The sequence below is a fragment of the Petaurus breviceps genome, unplaced genomic scaffold (assembly GCF_028583685.1).
Source record: "Petaurus breviceps papuanus isolate PSGF00001 unplaced genomic scaffold, PetGlider_PUasm1.0 90925, whole genome shotgun sequence".
Classification (NCBI taxonomy): domain Eukaryota; kingdom Metazoa; phylum Chordata; class Mammalia; order Diprotodontia; family Petauridae; genus Petaurus; species Petaurus breviceps.
The window spans coordinates 12670929-12692154 of NW_027187380.1; the positions used below are offsets into that span (position 1 = coordinate 12670929).

General features: G+C 36.7%; 1 protein-coding gene across 1 annotated transcript in view; it reads left to right on the forward strand.

Annotated features, from left to right (window-relative positions):
• GRB2 (growth factor receptor bound protein 2) overlaps positions 1-21226 on the forward strand; it is a 120863-nt gene that overhangs the window by 8653 nt on the left and 90984 nt on the right. The window lies entirely within an intron of this gene.

Sequence of the window (21226 nt, forward strand, 5' to 3'; positions counted from 1 at the left end):
ATGGTACTGAAGTTGTGAGTAGCAAGGAGAACCTTTCCACTTGAGAAATTATTTGTTCCCAGATTTTATGAAGGTTAGAATACTTGCCGGACCTTGATAAAAGAGTATTGGCTGTGTGTTTTTATCCCTTTAAGAAAATAGTCATCTTGAAGGGTAAATAATAAGGTAGTTAGCTTGCTCTTGCAGAAGTCAGATTTTTATTTTCTTAAAAGAAACTTGGGAAACAATTACCCCATAATATACTGTAATTGCAGAAAAGAAACTTGCTGACAGTTTAAAAATAAGCTTCTACATGTTTGCAACTCATTTTGAGCCCCACTATTTACACTAGGATTTACTTTCCACCTGGCACATGTTAATTATATTGTTTACACAATTGACTATAGCAGCTTTGCCCTTTTAGATATATAATTTACTTTTACAGCTGTGGGTGTATAGAACAGTGTGTCACCTTTAAACGGGGGGATTTTAAAGTTTAGTGTTTGGTCATTTGAGTTTTTTTAAGTTTACTATGTAATTTTTACTTCTGCTTATCTGAACTGTAGTCTTGTGGCTTGGGTGTTATTAGGAACTTGCCTCTCTCTACTGTGACTGAAAGAAACTCATGAAATTTTCTTAAGAGGAAGAACATAAATTATGCGGAAACATAGCCTGTTGAAAAAGTGTTTTTGGCTTTTTTAGTCCTGTGTGATTATGGCTAAAATGATCTATTTTTCCCAATGTTCCTCTCAGTCTAGATGTAAGATTGAACTTTGGGGTGGTCCTCACAACTTAGTTTTTCTTAGTTTTGAAAAAGTTAGGTTCAAATTCTATAGGTGTTCCTTTGAAAAAGGAAGAAACAAAATTTTGAGAACAGGTTTTTTTTTTTAAGTTCTTGTGAAATTTAACTCCTTGATATATAATTTAAATAGTTTGCAACAAATAGCACTGGTACTAGAATTTAGAGTGACATAAATCTTTACTTTTTAGAGTAGTAATTTTTTAAAGGCACAGAAAATATCAGAACAGGCATACTTCAAACATTTATAAAGTGATTACTGATTACAGTAGATTACATGTTTGTTTACTCGGTACTATTAGCTTCTTAAAACCAACATATTTTAGATGACAAAAATCTCTTTTGGGCTTTGGTTTTATTTATGCAAACTGATAGATTTCTTTATGAAAACCTATTCTCAAGGCTTGAACATGATTATCTGACATTCTGGATTACTGTCTAGATTCTGCTTGTTGCATATTCAGCACTGATAATCAAAGAACTTGAATTCTGCTTATCCAGAAAGTTTCTGAAAAGTTACATGTGGTGACCACAGTTATGAGTCAGAAGCACTTTGTTAACCTAGATGATCTATGTATCCCAAAGCAAGTGTATAATTTTTCTTTGACACTCTTAAAAGAGTGGTACTCTAGTTAAGAAAAACAGTGCTGGGGGCGGCCAGGTAGCACAGCAAGTAAGAACACCGGCCCCAGTGTCAGGATGACCAGGGGATCGAATCTGGGCTCAGACACTTAGCATCCACCCAGAAATACCTGGCTGTGTAACCTTGAGCAAGTTACTTAACCCCAATTGCTTTAAAAAAAAAAAAAAAAGAAAAACAGTGCTGTTTGACATTTTCCCAAGAGCATGCATATAGTGTTTTCAAAGAACTAAATAAACTTTTTATAGAAATGTGTTTGATATTAAAAAAGATTAATCAAGATGTGTTAGCTTTTTTCTTTCTCAAAGTACAAAAGTAAAAGATTCACATATTGTTCGTCATTTCAGTAGATAATTTGAATATGAAGTCATAGTGCCATTACTGCATAGCCACATATTCTAGTCTCAGTTGAATAGCAGTTTGTTAGTAATCTTGTGGCTTAACTCCAAAAATGAATGAAGATGGTTGCCTCTTGACTCATAACTCTCTAAAACAGCTGAATGAAGAAGATAATTACTCTCTTTTCTCAGGGAGCAATTAGTAAAAAGTATATAGTTTTTCTTTTAATTATTTAAAAATAACTGGATTCATTTTAGTCATTTCACTTTTATTGTTTTTGTGACTTTAGCTTTTTAAAGATGTTTGGGACATAAAACAGCTGGAATTGTATGTGTACGTGTTGAAATCAGCATCTGTATGATCTGCTAGTAAATGTTGGGTGATCCTATTTGATGAAATATGGAAGGCCTTGGAGTTATTAGTTGCTAACTGGAATTGAAAAGATAGCACTTGTGTCTACTGTTTCTTACCAGCTACCTCAGAGAATAATCTTGATTGTTTTTTCCTGTGCAATATGACATCTTTATATTCTCTTATATGGTGGACTGTACTGCTCCATAAATGTCTTTTTAGAAGAGATAACCATGGTTTAGTGGAATTAATCCTGGCCCATATCTGGAAGACCTGTGTTCCTAGCTTTTTCACCAGACTAGTTGTGTGACCTTAGTCAAATCATTTCACCTCTCAAGGCTTCAGCATTCTTATCTGTCTGAGAGGATTAGACAATCTTTGAGTCTGTGAGGAGAATGTGCCTACTCCCTGTCTCTCCCAAAAGGCTAGTATATACTGGCTCCACTTGGGATGTATAAGAATGAAGGCAATTGCTCTTAGTCAGACTGATTCTGAATCCAGGCTTGGAAGATCCCTAGGGAGCTGGAGAAATTTGAATTTCCTTCCCTAATCCCCCATAAGGTGGCTTCTGGATGGTCCCATAGCTGTTATATTAAAATAGGCTCCGTAGCAGACCCAAATGTAGAACAAACTAAAAATTGTTTTTTTTCTTTTAGGAATTGAGAAATGACACAAAATTAGGTTAGACTTCCTGGAACAACTCTAGATTTGAGTTCTTCCATCCTGTTAAACTATTCTTTATAAAGTTATTGGCAGTCTCCTATTAGTTGAATCCAGTAGCCTTTTCTGTCTTCATTTTTTTTTTGACCTTTCAGCAGCATTTAACACTTTCATTCTTACCTTGATGATTTCTTCTCCCTTTAGTCTGTGTGATTCTCCTGGGTTCTCTTCCTCTTTCTTCTCTGTCTTTTTCATTGGTTCATCTTCTTCCTTTTAAGTGTATGTACTCATTAAAGTCTGGTCCTTGGCCTTTCCCCATTGGTGTGCTAATCTATGACTTCGGATGTGACCAAATTCTATACTTCTTTACTGAGCTTTAGTCCCATTATGTGTGTGTGTATGCATAATTTTTTGTTGGCTTATTCTTGAATCTGAGACTGAGACATCTGTGGTTTTTCTTTTAATAATTGATAATCTTTTGTTTTTGTATCACCTTCATTTCCCAATTTATCCCTCCTTTCCTTTTCTCTCAGAGAACTATTCTAATGAAGAAAGGAGAGAAGAAAAATCAGTTCAGCAAAAGTAACCAATACTTTAATCAAGTCTCAGTGCAAGCTGTGTTCACCCCTGTATTCCTTCATCTTTACAAAGAAGGAGGAGAGAGAGTATACTCCTTTCTTTTGGGCTATACTTGGTCATTATAATTTCATAGCATTCAGTTTTTCTTGTTATGGCTATTATTGTTCTTTTCATATGCATTTTTGTAGTTGTTGCAAATAGCTTTCTGCTACCTATGGAGCATTTCTAGGATTTAAAATTCAAAGCCAGAAGGGTCTGCCAAGGCCATCCAACTCACTCCTTTCATTTTATAGATAAGGAAACTGAGAACCTGAGAAGTGAAATAACTTGCCCAAAGATGCATAGAACCTGTTGGAAGCAGGATTTTCAATCTAAGTCTTCTCACTCCAAGATTCAGGATTTTTTTCCTTTCTATTATAAACCCTTACACTCAGCTTGTTCAAAGTTAAATTAATCTGCTTCCTTCAACTTGCTCCCTTCACATTCTAATTTTCTTATTTCTGTTAGTGACATCACCACTTCCCAGTCACTTGGACTTAAAACCTCAAAGCCATCTTTGATACTTCCTCTCTCTTACCACCCTGCCCCCCATTTAATCTTTGCCAAATCCTGTTTTTGTCTCCTCAATACTTCTGTATCTGTCTCTTCCTCCCCCCACCCAAGTTTAAACGCCTTTGCCTAGATATAGTAGCCCTCTAACTGATATGTCTACCTTCAGTCTTTCCTTTCTCTAATGTGCCTTTCACACTGCTGTCAAAGTAATTCTTTTTTTTTTTTTAAGCAGTCGGGGTTAAGTAACTTGCTCAATGCTAAGTATCTGAGCCCAGATTTGATCCCCAGGTCATCCCAACACTGGAGCCGGTGCTCTTACTTGCTGTGCTACCTGGCCACCCCTGTCAAAGTAATTCTAATGCACAAATCTGATCAGTTCATTTTCCTGCTCAAAAATCTTCAAGAATTTTCCATTGCTCATGGAACTTAGACTGGCATTCAGATAATTTTACAATGAGGATTTACCCTATCTTTCTAGGTTTATTTTACTGTACCTCTCTTTGTGTATTCTGTGTTCTAAACAAATTTGATTCAATCTTTTCTGTCTTCTGATATCATGTTTGCTTATATCCTTCCCTGTGCCATTGTGTACAACTTACTCCATTAAGCCCTCTCATCTCTTATATGTAAAACCTTGCTACTCTCTAGCCAGAAGGCATTCTTTCCATCCTTAAATCTTTTTGCTATTTTTGTTTCGCTGCTATCAAATCATCACATTCTAACTCGTGTTAATAGTTATCTTCCAATAAGATGAATTACATGAAAGTAGAGGATATGTAGTCTTTTGCTTATTTTTGTATTTGCAATACCTTGCATATAGAAGGTACCAAGTGGGCTACTAGGCCTATATTCATTTGGACTCAGAATTTTGAGCTGAACTGTGGAGCAGAGAACCAGTCAGTTATAATCTACTCTACCCAACATCACCTTTTACCTAATCACTCTATAAAGTTAAATCAATGACATTTATCAAGCACCTACTTTATGATATATACCTGATGTATGGGCTGATGGTTGCTTAGGAAAGATAATAAAAAATTTGATCTTATGATTTTACTGGTCAGAATTTTTCATAGTCATGGTTCTTGAAATTTCATCAAAGGCTTCTAATTTCAGGAGATTGTAAGGATAAATTACAAACTGAAATGAAAGACAATTTATATGAACATGATATAAACTGTTGAGGTTTCAGGTACTTTGTAGAGGAATTTCTTTGTTCATAGAAGGTGAATTCTTGGTTTTCTTCTATGTCGATTAAATGCCAGTGCCAAAAGGCCAATATTGAATCCTTATGTATAGAGGAAAGTTCCTTGTTTGCGTTCTCTAATTTCAAATTATTTGTTTTCCTTTTACTGTGCTCATTTTTTCCTGTCAGCTGAATAGATTGTTTCCAAATAGCAGGTGCTGAGAATGTACTTTCAGTTCCTACACAGCACTGGGGGAAAGTGGGTGGGGGTGTAGTGGGACTGATTAAAGACCTATGTGTAAGAGTATAGGGAAATGACTCTATATCAGGGTGACACTGGTGCTGCTATGTTGTCCCCGAGGCAATTGATGTTGGCTATTTTCCAGGTGTATATATATAACATATTTCCTTCTCTTTCTTTATCAAAGGTTCTACCTTTTCTACTTGATTTTCTCCTCTTAACCCTACTAGTTGAATTTGGAGCCAAAAAGGTTACTCTCATTTGTTCTTTTGTCAGTTCTAGTGGTCACACTACCCAAGGGTTCCTGAAAGTCTAGAAGTAGGGTGTGACTTGTCGATAAGAGCTCTTCACTTAGATCCCAGATTTCACAAACACTGTTGGCATTCTTTTTTGTTCCTTTTTTTTTCTCTACTAAAATCTCTTTCCCATTCTTCCAGTCTTAGAAGGGAATTCAGATGATAACCTGATTATTATTATAGTTGTTGTGTGGAAGAGGGATTAGACTTTTCTGCTTAGCCTTGGAGGGCAGAACTGGAAGCAATCAGGTGATTGTTTAAAGAGGATCTTGGCTTGATGTCAGAAAAAAGTGTATCAGCAATTAGAGCTGTCCAAAAGTAGGATGGGCTGTTTGTGGGGGTAGGTAGTAAAATCTTCTCTCCTTCACTTCCCACACCCTCCCAGCCCCCTTGCTGCATAGAGGTCTTCAAGCAGAGGATAGATGACCATCTATTGAGGATATTTTAGAAAGAGAGGAGTTTTGTGCTGGTGAGACTAGATGGCCCTTGCAATCTTTTGCAGCTCTTAATATGTAAAACAGATTCCCTTACATGCTCTAGCCATAACACTTTTATTCAGTTAGTTAATAATAAGAATAAGATAATTTTACAGTTGCTGGTAGCTACTTTATAATTTTTTGGTTTTTTTTTTTTTTACCTTATCAACTAGATTGTAAGATCCTAGAGAAAACCCAAATTTCTGTTTACGTGCCTACCAAACTCTTATAGATGTGCTATGTACACTGGTGTTCAGAAGTACTGAAAGGGTCATGTGTGTATTTTGAGGGAGGAATGTCATGTGATAAACACTTAGGATCTACTGTTTTAGGGTAGAGTATACATCCATTGCAATGTTTCTTCTAATAGATTACAATTATAATATTTAAATACTTTAGGGATCCATAGCTTTTTCAGTGTGGATTCTCTTGCAGATTACAACTCCACTGCAATTTGATAAACAGTCTTGCAGAATTGTTGTAACCAAAAAATTAATCACTCTTCAGTCAATCTGGTGAGGAGCCATTCTTAAGGGACATTCTAGTTTCTTATCCTTCCTATACTTGAAACCTTTCCACCTTGGATGCAGGATTTGCCAGAGCTTAGGATCTGAGCTCTGCTGGCATAACTTTTCAGAACCTACTCACCCCAATCACATGATGAGGCATCATTTGGATTTTAATGAAGACTAATTATAAACTAGACAAATTATTAAGGTTTTTCAGATTTTATCATATTTTCCAGTTAAAATTAAGTAATCTTTAATCCATTAAATTTTTAGTCATTAAATTTTAGTGAAATGATGGGGTATAATTGTCTTAAAAACAAATATAACTAAATGGAAACAGCTGATTATCAAATTTTGCATGGTCTCATAATGATATTTTAAAAGTGTCAAAGCTGAATTGAGGAATACCAGTAAACATTTAGGAGCTTTATGCTCTGGCTTTGTAAAATGAATTGAGGGGGCACAGAAGAGAAGGTACTCTTGAATTTCTATTCTAATTCTTAATACTAATTCCTTATAACCTTTCTGATGTAATAACATAGGTGGAATAGGGAACATACATACTTTTATATTGTAGAGGTTGTTCTAGGAGAAAAACAGATGATTAAACCTGGTTGCTTTTAATTGTAATAGTCTCCTATGGTATAATTGACCTTTTATCTAAAGGTAAAAGTTACATGTTCATATGTCTACTGACTTGGAATAACAGCACAGTTAGGTTTTTATGTTTCATACATTTGTCTGTGTTATTTAACTCTGAACATTAAATTATTAAATTCAAAATTGATTCTCTGCCTTTTCAGCATGAAAATTACTTGACAAAATACTTTTCAGAGGCGAATCTTAGGTTAGTCTTGTGTTCATTTGTATTTTTGCTTTGATCATAGTAGCTAAGAATAAAATAGTATGGTGAACTTAGTTTAACTGTTCATTTGAATATTTATTAAAGATGCCAAAATTGAGTCTATATTTACTAGTGTATCTTGCCATTTTACCTCTAGAGGTTAAATTAATCCAATACAAAGGAAAGTATTTTAATATTTAACTTCAGAAAGGAATTCATTAAAGTCAGAGATTTTTGTTTAGTTTTGTTTTTGTTTTTTTAACTGAGATTTGTTTTTATACCAAGAATCTCAGCCTTAAATCCAGGAAGATCACTTCTTGCGAGCATCAGAGGTAGATAAAGGCATTGACTTATTCAAACATGTAAGTTCAGAGGGTTTGCAGCAGACAAATGCTTCACAGCTGATTATCCTGATTGTAGCTATGTGTTTCTGGCTAAGCTTTTTCAAATCACCAGGCAACCAGGATGACTTTCACTGTCTGTTTTTTCAAATCAGTAGGCATTTGTTGAATTGTTGAATTTGTTGACCTGTACTATTTTATAAGAGAGAGAAACACATCCAACTTCAGAGACAAAGAGTTTTATTTTGCTGCAATTATCTAGAACATGATAAACTTCACATTAAAGTATATGGGAATAAATTAGAAACATGTCCAGTCTTTTTCTTGACAGATTTAACAGATTGGTGCTATGTTTTCAGTTATTGATAGTGTATTCTTTTTCCTACTCTTAATGTAAAACCTGTTCTGTGCTCTCATTTCATCCTTCATTAGGCTTTGTAAATGCAGTCGACATAGTCCACATTTTCCCATCCTCTTTCCTTTTAGTCTTTTGGCTATTTGATTTTTTGAGATTAAAAAAAAGACAAATCATACTTTAAAATCTGTTTTTGGGGTGGCTAGGTGACAAAGTGAATAGAGCACTGGCCCTGGAGTCAGGAGGACCTTAGTTCAAATCCAGCCTCAGCCACTTAATACTTACTAACCATGTGACCTTGGGCAAGTCACTTAACCCCAATTACTCTGCCCTCCCCCTCCAAAAAAGAAAAATATGTTTTCCTTTACTTTAAATTCTTTGAGAGAATAAAGCATTGAAGAAAATATATTCTGTGGAGAACTTTTTTCAGGTAATAAGATACAAACATAAATACATTTTGTTTCCTAATGAGTCCATGGTAAATTTTTGTTAACTCTAAGACTTCTTTTTATTACCAGAATCCTGTATTTAAATTTATTCTCCTCCCTTGGTGTTTCCTGTTCCCCATTCCATCACAGTACTTTTAGTACTAAGAAAGGTAGAGGGTCACAAGAGAGAATTTAAATACTGTGATTCTCAGTAGAGTTTGTTTTGGGGATGACCCTATATAATTTTGTTTCACAATGTTATTATACATTACAGCTAGAACCTACCATAATGTTCTAAAACTCCCTCTATGTAGCTTCTTTCAGGCAGGCCTCTATTTATACATACCATTGTTGATATGTATCTATCTGCCTTCTGTAACATAATTTCTCCTAATGTAGTTTTTAAAAAGTGTTTTATTGATACCTTTTATCTTTACGTCTAAGTCATTTCACATGTTGCTCCAGGTTGTCCTTTCCCTTATATCAAAAACAGTTAAGCAAAAAATATCTGATTTTAGTAGCCATATTTGACATTGTATACTATATTCGGTTCTGTTGGTTCATTTTGTCTCCCCACCTAGTTGTCTGCTTTGTGGAACAGTCTCTTTTCTAGGTCCTTCAGTGGTTTTTCTATTACAGACATTCCTGGGAGATAGATATAATGGGTTTGGTTCTAGACCACTGCAATAAAGTAAATACCACAATAAAGTGAGTCGTGCAAATTTTTTTGTTTCTTGGTGCATATAAAAGTTAATGTTGTTTTCCTCAGTTTTAATACTTACTTTTCCATTTGGCCAATCGTACTTTTTAAGGAGTTGGTTTCTTCAGTGGATGTCTCCTTTTCCATTTGGCCAATTCTACTGTTTAAGCAGTTGTTTTCTTTTTCTAAGCTGTTTGCTCTTTTTTCATAATTCTCTTGCATCACTCATTTTTCCCCAATTTTTCTACCTCTCTTTTGTGCTTTTTTTTTTTTTTTTACTTTTTGGATGGGGCAAGGTAGGGCAGTTGGGGTTAAGTGTCTTGCCCAATGTCACATGGCTAGTTTTGTGTTAAGTGTCTGAGGCTGGATTTGAACTCAGATCCTCCTGACTCCAGGGCCGGTGCTCTATTCACTGTGCCACCTAGCTGCTCCTCTTTTATGCTTTTCAAGCCCCTTTTTGAGATCTTCCATGAATACTTTTTGGGTTTGAGACTACTTTCCATTTTTCTTTGGTATTTTACCCATCAGTGTTTTAACATTGTTGTCCTCTTCTAAGTTTGTGTCTTGATCTTTCCTGCTACCATAATAACTTTCTATGGTCGGATTCTTTTGTTGTTGTTTGCTAATCTTTTTTGGCCTTTTCCCTTTCTTTTAAATTTGAACTCTGTTCCCAGAGTGGAAGGGACAATACCTCAGGCTTCTTATGCCAGGGACTGCGGGTCCTGGCCATTTACTTGGTGCTGCACTGATGTTGCCCTGAGGTCCACAGGGCCGGTGTCCTCTTTGTCTGGTACTGTGATGAGGTGGTTGAGTGTGTGGGGAGGGAGGGGGGAGGTGGCTGGCCCAGCTAGAGGTCGTAGGTGTCTGGCAGCTAACCTGGTCTATAACGAGGTCATAGTGCTGGTAATTGACATGTGCTGTGGCAAGTGGGATGTTTCTGTTTCCCTGGGGCTGTGCTGAAGCATGTGGGGAGTCTGGAAGCCCGTTTGCCCAGGGCTTCACTGCAGCATGTGGAAGTCTGGTCAGTTCTATCATATATAATTTTAAAGGTTTGGTGTTTCAACATGGAATGCCAGTTCTCCTGTAACAGTCCTAAGTCTGTTCCCTCAATTCCCAGTTAGCATTGGAAGATTGGAGAAATATATAGGGAAGAACTAGTACTCAAATTGATGGGAAATGCCAGGAAAGGAACAACTTATAGTGGTGAAACCAGGGCAAGGTTGTCCTTCTCTCCTCTGTTGTCCCTGTACTCATTTTTCCCTTCTATTTCTTCACTAACCCTAGAATGGGAAATGGACAAGGGAGGACAGGGAGTTTCCCTGAGCTTCTCACCCAGTGACCCTGAAACTCAAGTAAGCAATCATTTTTAAAATTCCAGCTATTTGCCAGGTACTGTGGATAACTCTGGGGATACACAGACCAGCATCAAACAGTCTCTGCCCTTAAGAAACTTTGTCTATTGAGAGAGCCAGGAATATAAATAAGGATGCAAAAAAGTAATTTGTGGGGAGGGGATGCACACACAGGCTGCTGGAGAAATTGGGAAAGGCATCATATAGAAGGTGTCATTTGAAGTGAGTTCTGAAATTCTAGGGACCATGTATGTTGGAAGGGTGGTAGAGTGTTTTGAAGAGTAAAGATCATCTTGGAGAAAAAAGGTTAAGGAAGAGTAATATGAGGGGATTTTCCTCCTTCCACCTTTCCTTCTCTCCCCAGCCTTTTTCACTACTAGTTTCCAGCACTGCCTAGTACTATGTAAAATAAAAGAGAGGTGAAGAGGGAGCTATTTGCCATGAAAGAGAAGTTCATAAGTTAGTCATATGTAAACTGGAATCTGCCTGTATTCTAATTTGGGATTCTTGTGTCAGTGGCTTTGTAATGTGGTTTTGAACTAAATGCATATACAACCTAGCAGCTGAAGCACTTGCAAGGAGAAAATACAACTTCTTTCAGTTCAGCAAAACCCTAATTATTACAGTCTTTTCAGAGACCTCTTTAAGTAAATAGTTTTGGGAGAATTCTCACCCTTGTTGTGGATTCAAACTGCTTTTTATTCTAAAATTGCAGCAAAATTATTCAGGTTTAGTTACCCTCACTCTTAAAGCAACTAATAGTCATTTAACAAGCACTTTCTCTAGAAATGTGTTGAAGTCTCAGTGTTGACTGTATAGAATTAGAATCAGTCAATAGCTGTCAGTTCCTTTACAATCAAATTGATGACATGGTGAGTTGATACTGTATTTCTGGTAGAGTTGAGGTTTAATTCTTATGTGGCTTGAATTCTGTAGATTACTAATTTTGAGGCTCTAGTTATAGTCTTGTGTTCACTACTAGTTCATATGTACTGAATAAATTTTAAGAGAAACCATATTATAGGATGGAGAATTTGTATCAATGACCAGAAAAAGAATTGCTTTTAATATTTTAGCTTTCTTGCCTAAGCTTTTTCTTTGGGCTTTTTTATTTTCAAAATTTTCCTTTTTATTATGAACTTAATAAACATTGCTTTTTTTTTTTTTTTTTTGCTTTTTTGGAGGGCAGTTGGGGTTAAATGACTTGCCCACAATCACAGGGTTAGTAAGTGTTAGGTATCTGAGTCAGGATTTGAACTCACTGGAGTCCTCCTGACTCCAGGGGTGGTGCTCTATTCACTGCACCATCTAGCCACCCCCTAACATTGCTCTTTCAATATACAAAGATTATATTTTGCTCTCTGCTCTTTCCCCTAATAACAGTTACTTGGGTTTGGGTTTTTTTTGGGGGGGGAGGGGAAGTATGATTCAAATTTAACATGGTGGTTTCGCCTGGTTTGTCTGTTTCCCCTTCTGAACTTCCTACTGCTCTGTTTGGCTTATTTTCAAATTATAAATTGTTGCTTTTTTTTCCTTTCTTCTTTCTGGTAACCCTATCAATACACTTTCCATTTCTGCTCCAAAATCATTCTCCCCAAAATAAAAATAAAAACCTGCCTTTGTAATAAGTAATTATAGTCACACAAAACAAATGCACACAGTGACTATTAGAAAGTAAATGTGTTGTCTTATGAAATGCAAAATGGATAATTTTGATTATATTAAATTTAAAAGTTTTGCACAAATAAAGCCAATGCAACCAAGGAAGCAAAAAGCTGGGAGACAATATTTATAGTCAGTGTCCCTGATAAACACCTCACTTCTAAAATAGATGGAGGACTGAGTAAAATCTATAAGAATATATCATTCTCCAATTAATAGTCAAAGGACATGAACAGTCAATTTTCAGGTGAAGAAATTAAAGCTATCTATAGTCATATGAAAAATGCTCTAAATCACTATTGATTAGAGAAATGCAAATTAAAACAGCTCTGAGGTACCACATCAGATTGACTAACACGACAAAACAGGAAAATTATAAATGTTAGAGAAGATGTGGGAAAATTGCAACACTAATGCATTGTTGGTGGAATTATGAACTGATCCAGCCATTCTGGAGAACAATTTGGAACTAAGCCCAAAGGGCTTAAACTGTAATCCAGCAATACCACTATTAGGTCTGTATCCCAAAGAGATCATTACAAAAGGGAAAAGTACCCACATGTACAAAAATATTTATAGTAGCTCTTTTTGTGGTGGCCAAAAATTGGAAATTGAGGGGATGCCCATCAACTGGGGAATGTCTGAACAAGTTGTGATATATGAATGTAATGGAATACTATTGTTCCATAAGAAATGATGAGCAGGCAGATTTCAGAAAAACCTGGAAAGATTTGCATGAAATGATGCTGAGTGAAAGAAGAATATTTTACACAGTAATAGCAACGTTATGCAATGACTGACCTGGATAGACTTAGCTCTTCTCAGCAATGCAGTGATCTAAGACAATTCCAAATGACTCATAATGGAAAATGCTATCCACTTCTAGAGAAAGAACTATGGAGTCTAAATGCAGATCAAAGCATGCTATTTTCTCTTTTGTTGTTTTTTTTTTCTTTCTCGTAGTTTTTCTCTTTTATTGATTCTTCTTTCACAACATTTATTTAATATGATCATACATATAAGTTGTAGCCTATATCAGATGGCATGCCTTCTTGGGGAGTGGAGAATTGAAGGAGGGAGGAAAATTTAGAACTCAGAATCTTACAAAAGAAAACAAAAAATATATTTTTAAAAAAATAAAATATGTTCTCTAGACCATCTTTTTTTTTTGGTGAAAAGTGTTGGGAAATATGATTCATTATAAGTGTTCTAGAGTCATAATTGGTCATTACATTGGTCATAGTTCTTAAGCTTTTCACAGTTGCTTTCTATACAATATTGTAGTCATTATATAAATGGATATACTGCATAAATTCACTCAGGTCTTCCTAGGTTTCTCTGAATCTGTCATTTCTTCTAAGATAATAACATTTTGTTTTATTAATAAAATAATAACCAGAATTTATATAGTACTTCAAGGTTTGCAAAATGCTTTATGTATGCTATCTCATTTGATCCTTGTAATAACACTGTTAGGTAGGTGCTATCATTTTCCCCATTTTAAATAAATGAATCAATAAAGCAGGGAATACAAAAGAAAAGGAAATGCTCACTTTCACGGAGCTCAAATTTTAATGGAGGGGACAGCAATTTTTTCTCTCTAAAGTAATCTTGTGATTAAAATTGCTGTGGAACTGAATTTGTAAATTAATTTTGATAATATTGTCATTGTTATTTTACTGTCAGGGCCCAAATATGTGCAGGTAACATTTCCAGTAATAGGATTTCTTTTTCTATCTCTTCCTCTTTGGTTTTATTGATTATACACAGAATGGCCAATGATCTTTTTGGTTTTATATTATATCTTGCTACTTTACTGAAGTTAATTGGGTCAGCTAGGTAGTGCAGTAGATAGAGTGGTGGTCTTGGAGTCAGGAGGATCTGAGTTCAAATCTCATCTCAGACACTAGCTGTGTGACCCTGGGCAGGTCACTTAACCCTTTTTTCCTCAGTTTTCTCACTGGTAAAATGAGCTGGAGAAGGAAATCTCAAACCATTCCAGCATTTCAGCCAAGAAAACCCCAAATGGTGTCACAAATTGTTGGACCTTAGTAATCAACATCAAAAAAGGGTTATCTAAACAAATTATCATGTCTTTTGTGATCATTTTGTTTCCTTTTTATTTCTATACTTGGTGTCTTCATTTCCTTTTCTCTTATTATTGCTGTAGCTAGTATGTCTAGAGCCATTTTAATATTGGTGTTATCACCAATGGTTATGCTTCCTCCATTTCAGATAGTGTTAACTCTTGGTTTTACAAAAATTATTTACCACATTAAGGAACAATATATTTATTGCTATTTTAAAAGTTTCTTTTAAATGAATGTTGTATTTGGTTAAAAAGTTATCTATATCTATTGATAGAATCATGTGTTTTAAAAAATTTTTTTTTTACTAATGAGACAGTGATTGTATCTGTGATTTCTTTAGTATAGAGAACTCCGTCTACCAATGCAGGCACCTTTTCTGCATTTTAGTTTGGGATGTTAAGTAAGGGTCACACAGCTATTATGTGTTAGAGTTGGGACTTGTACCTAGGCTTCCAGGCCAGCTCCCAATCCACTAGTGGCACCATACTGTCTATGCTTTTGTTATTAATATTTGTTAATAATGTTTAATTGTCCTAATATTGAGCCAACCCTGCATTTCTACTGTAAATCCATCCTGGTCATAGTGCTCTTAACATGTTGATATAACCTCTTTACTCATACTTTATTCAAAATCTTTGCATTGATGCTCATTAGGGATAATATAGTATACAGGTTTGTTTGTTTTTTTCCCTCTTTATTCCTTCTTGGTTTAGGTTTCAAAAATTTACTTCGTGGAAGGCTTTTAGTAGGATCCCATCTTATTTTTTTTTCTGAAGCAGTTTATGTATTATTAGGATTAATTTTTCTTGGAAAAACTACTGACCTTAGGAGCGGCCAGGTGGCTCAGCGAGTAAGAGCACCGGTTCCAGTGTTGGGACGACCTGGAGATCGAATCCCGGGCTCAGACACTCAGCACCACACCCAGAAATAACTGGCTGTGTAACCTTGAGCAAGTTACTTTACCCCAATTGCTTAAAAAAAAAAAAAAAGAAAAGAAAAACTACTGACCTGGAAAATAGATCCAGGAGAGATAATTTTAAAATTATTGGACTACCTGAAAGCCATGATCAAAGAAAGAACCTAGAAATCATCCTCCAAGAAATTCTCAAGGAAAACTGCCCTGACGTTTTAGAACCAGAGGGGAAAATAGAGATTGAAAGAATCCACTGATGGAATGAGAGGGGGTGGAATCAAGATGGCGGAGGAGAAGCAGGACCTCCCCACTGCTCCGGCTTCCACCTTCCCCAATCCATGTAAAAGGGGACTCTAAACAAACTTTGGAGCTGCAGAACCCACAAAATGACAGAGAGAAGCTAACCTCCCGCTGAGGACAGCATGGCGATCGGCTAGTGCAGAGCTCTGGGAGCTGAGCCCAGCCCCAAACCGAGGCTTTAGCAGACCTGACCAGGACTCCAGATCAGCAGCAGCTGTGGCTGTTTCCAGATTTATCAGCACATATATGTGAAGGACAAAGTGAGAGGTCATTGCAGTCTGGACTTTGGGACCCAGTAAGGGGGAGTGCATGGCTTCTGAGACACAGGCACAACCAGCCAGCACCACGTGGCAGCTTCAGCTCCTGGCCTGCAGAGTGTAGTGGGACCAAGCACCAGTCTGAGGGGTAATCGCTCTTGCTTTAACTTTCATTGCAGTCTAGGGTGGAGGTCCTGGGGTGTGTGTCCAGCTTGCCAGAGCGTGTGGAGACTTCAGTGAGGGCACCCATCTAATACCTCCGGCAGCTGAGAAAACCCCAGCGTTTGGGATGAAAGCTCCCCTGTCTGGTAGCAGAGTCCTGCTGTGGCAAAAAGCCAAGGGGGTCAAGTGACTGAGGGACAACATGACCAGGCAAAGGAAACAAAGCAGACAGAAAATTCCAACATTAGACTCCTATTTTGGGGATAAGAAGGAGCAAAGCATGGAACAGGAGGAAGACAGTGAAGTCAGAATTCCTGCACCAAAAGCTTCAAAGGAAAATGCGAGCTGGTTACAGGCCATAGAGGACCTTAAGAAGCAGATAAGAGAAATGGAGGAAAAACTGGGAAGAGAAATGAGAACAATGCAAGAAAAGACGAAATGAGAGTCAACAGCCTGACTGAAAAAAATCATACCTTAAAAAAGACTAACTCAAATGGCAAAAGAGGCTCCAAAAGGCAATGAGGAGAAGAATGCCTTAAAAAGCTGAATTGCCAGATGGAAAAAGAATCTCAAAAGCTCACTGAGGAGAATCATTGCTTCAGGATTAGATTGGAGCAAATGGAAGCCAATGACTTTATGAGAAATCAAGATGCTGTTAAACTGATCCAAACAAATGAAAGAATAGAAGGCAATGTGAAATATCTCATTGGGAAAACCACTGACCTGGAAAATAAATCCAGGAGAGATAATTTAAAAATTATTGGACTACCTGAAAGCCATGATCAAAGTAAGAACCTAGAAATCATCCTCCAAGAAGTTCTCAGAGAAAACTACCCTGATGTTTTAGAACCAGAGGGCAAAACAGAGGTTGAAAGAATCTACCAATCACCTCCTGAAAAAGATCCCAAAAAGAAAACTCCTAGGAATATTATAGTCAGGTTCCAAAATTCCCAGATCAAGGAAAGAATATTACAAGCAGCCAGGAAGAAACAATTTGAATATTGTGGAAACACAATCAGGATAACACAGGACCTGGCAGCTTCTACATTGAGGGATCAAAGGGCTTGGAATATGATATTCCAGGGGTCAAAGGAGCTGGGATTAAAACCAAGAATCACCTACCCAGCAAAACTGAGTGTCATGTTTCAGGGGAAAATATGGTCATTCAGTGGCATAGAGGACTTTCAAGCATTCTTGATGAAAAAACCAGAGTTGAAGAGAAAATTTGACATTCAGATAAAAGAAGCAAGAGAAGCATGAGGAGGTAAACAGGGAAAAGAAATCATAAGGAACTTATCAGAGTTGAACTATTAACATTCCTACATGGAAAAACGATAATTGTAACTGATGAAACTTTTCTCTGTATGAAAATAGTTGAAGGGAATAGAAATGTATATATGTGTGTGTGTGTCTATATAGGTGGGTATATGGGCATATGAATACATATGTGTATATATATGTTTACAGATATACATAGAGGGCACAGGACCAATTTAATAGGAAGTGATGATACTTAAAAGGTGAAATTTCTTTTTCATTGAAAGTTGGCTAGAATTCACTTGTTCAATTTATTTTTCATATTGAATTTTTATATTGCCTGTATTTTTCTGTTAATCTAATTATTTTACGTTTGTGTATATATGTTTCATTTAAGTATCTTTTTGTTGGCATATAATTGGACAAAATAGTTTTTAATAATTTCCTTTACTTCATCTTCATTTGCTAAGGACTTTAGATTTAATTTACACCAATTCTAGGAAATTGAAGAAGTTGTGATTTGCTTAAGGTTTCCAAAAGAGTCAATATTTGTGAAGTATAGTAATGGGAAATAAATAAGGGTGGAAAGGAGTATTGGGATAAAAATTTGAAAGGTCCTTTATTTATTTGGTAGGCATTAGGGAGCCACTGAAAGTTTGAGTGGTGACATCAGAACTGGGTTTTTCAAGGATTAAACTGACAGCAGTATATTAGGATAAATTGCTTTCTTACAGCAGAGGAAGTTGACTGAAGTAAGGAATCTTACTTTTTGACTCTTTGAAAGACCTAGTTTGTTAACATTTGGTTGAAACCTAATTGGATTCCCTGTGTTTCCAAGGAAACTTTCTTGCTCCATTTCAGCATCTTTGCAGTAAATCAGCTTGGACCAGATGGCATACCATCATGGTGGCAAAGATATATCTAGCCTGGATTATACCCAAACTTAGTAAAATATTAGAGTCAAACAGAGCAATGATACAAAAACATTTGCCTTTCAGTATGTGTAGTATCTTGATCTGCATGCTTAATGCAGAAGAAAGGCTTTTAAAAATATTCCCCAGAGTGACATTTGATCTCCAGATAGATTCTCATTTGTAATATGAAAGTTTTTTATTTATTCGGGAGTCATGATTATGTAAAGGCCGTTGGGGACTACATGACAACTTGGTCTAAATTATTCGGTAGATGTTAGGCACTACCAGTCCTGTGTGGGATGGTTTTGAAGTCCCAAAAGGACACCTCCCATTTTCCAACTGAGTATGGACTTGTAGATCCCCTGTTACATCTCAGTACTGCCAATCTCTCTTCTCCCTTGCCCAGCTTTCTAGAGAGCCTTTTGTGTTACAACAGTACCAGCATGCTGCTGCCTATGATAATTGACTACACCAATGGCCAGATAAAAGCCTCAAACCTTACCTTCATCAATCACCTGCCTTTATCAGTGGTGCTTCTCCTTCATAAAAATAGTTAGCATTTTCCCACTGCCTCTGAATCTTTCCAACCAAGTGATACTTAATCCTAAACTGTCAAAAAGTACCTCTTCATTCCAACTTCTGCTGACCACTTCCTTGTTGCATTCCTTGTGCCCTCTAAAATTCCTGTATAATAATGGAGGAACTTCCTTTCATTTTCCTCTCATTTTTCTTCCTCTTAAGCTCCTTCTGTCTTCTGGTACTAAGCAAAGACATAGCTCTACTTCCTGATACTAACCCCTTGGCCATACTTTCCAGTACAGTCAGTTCTACCATAATGTATGTTTTGAAAGCTCAAATTTGTTCCAACACAGTTGCTATATTAGGGAACATTTTGAGCATAAACTCGAATTTTGAATTTGTTAAATAGTGAGGCTGCAGAACACTATACCACTTCACAATAACTTACAACCCTTTAGATGCTCACTTCCATAAACAGATCTTCAGGTCTTTGTCAAGGTAAATTTATTGTATGAATTGTGTGTGAGCAGTAGAAGGCTGATCAGAACAACTCCCTTTCCCCATGGCCTCCTTCCTGCCTGAGATGGGGGAGTTGAGGTCTGCCCAATACCTCAGTTAACCTGGGACACAGGCCAAGCAGCAGCCTGAGGCCATGGCCATGGCTGCTATTTGTTTGTATTTATATCATTCCTTATCGATATAACTCTTGTGAAGCTGTTTTAACATTTTTATTAAATTCCTGTCTTTTTCTTACTATATCACTGATGAAACTTTTGAATGTTGTGTCCTAATCCCATTTTCCATATAAACTCTGATTTTTATTTCTTAATTTTGTATATAGTAGAACTATACTTATTGCACCTTTTCTCATCTTTGACACACTAGACCCAGTGGGAAAGTTGGAGTTGTCATACTCCTTGCTTCTTTCCATTGCTGTTGTTAATTTATTTCTTTCTGCAACCTCTCCTCTGTTGAGATTAATCCTGTTCATGTTTATCATACAGTCCAGATCCTGGTAGCTGTTATTTACCAATGCCTTGATCATTCTTCCTCCTTTCTCAGAGTTCATTGCCAGGATTTGCTCTCCTCTTTCTACCCAAATTCTTGGTTTCATACTAAGATACTTCTGCATACACAGATATCCCTCCAGATTCCCTAATTGCCTACTTCCCCAGCCTACATCCCTAATCTACTTGACTGCTATGACCTCACCCATACTGTACAAGCTCATACCTTGCCACAGCTAGGTGTGACTTAGATGCAGATCTAGCAAATTATACTGAGGAGTAGTTAAACAGGGACAGGAGAAGGAAGGCAGAAGTGTCACTAAAACCCAGAGAGTAGAAAGTATCCAGGAGGAGGTAGTCAGCATCATCATCCTTCAGAGAAGTCAAGGAGGACAAAGACTAAAAACTGGAGAGATTAGAAAATTCAGTTGATCGATAAAGTCAGAAGCCAGAATACCAGGCTTTAGTAGAGGATGAGAGGAGAGGAAGTATTATATGGCTTTTTTCAAGGGGTTTAGCTGAGAAGGAGAGGAATGATATAGGATTATTGCTACTCCATATGGTAGGCTCTAGTGAAGGTTTAATTCAAACCTAAGAATTGAGACTTTGGCATTTTTGCAAGCAACAGAAAAAGAATCAGTACTTGGGGGAAAGTTAAGGGAATTTCCTTTTTCTTTTCTTTTTTGCTTTTTGGAAGGCAGTTGGGGTTAAGTGACTTGCCCAAGGTCACACAGCTAGTTTTTGTGTCCGTGTGTGTGTCTGTGTGTTGAGTGTCTGAGTTTGGATTTGAACTCAGGACCTCCTGACTCCAGGGCCGGTGCTCTGTTCACTGCGCCATGTAGCCGCCCTGGGGAATTTTCTTAAAGCACAGGTTTGACCATTTCACACTAGTGGTTACTCTTCCTCTGGGATCAAGTATACCTTCTCATATTTAACCATCTTTACACCCTGCCCCTAATTTAGTTTTCCAGTCTTCTTCAACATTATTCTTCTCCAACAGTTCTGAAGGATTCATGATGAAAAATGCTATCTACCTTCGAAGAGAGAACTAATTAACTATGAGTGAAAATTTAAGTATAATTTTCTCTCTTTATTTTTCTTGCTTTAAAAAAATAAATAATATGGAAATGTTTTGCATAATTTCACATATATAACTAATATCATATTGCTTGCTTGCCTCCTGTAACACCAATCACAGCAGTATACCCGAGGATTGCTGCTCTGAATGATTTTAAGGGTCTTATCACATAGTATAATGAACTCTAAAAAACTAAACTTTATTCAATAAAACATAACATTCATAGCAACATCCTTAAGCGGAACATATCATATATGTGTATATATATATATGTGTGTGTGTGTGTGTGTGTGTGTGTGTGTAATCATAACACTCAGTATATCATATGCTACAGAGATATATTATTGCATGCAGCAACATTCCCCAAAATCAGGGGGTCCCAGGCTACGGTCTTTTCCTAGCACAACACATCCTTAAGGGGTAGCAGAAAATACAAACAC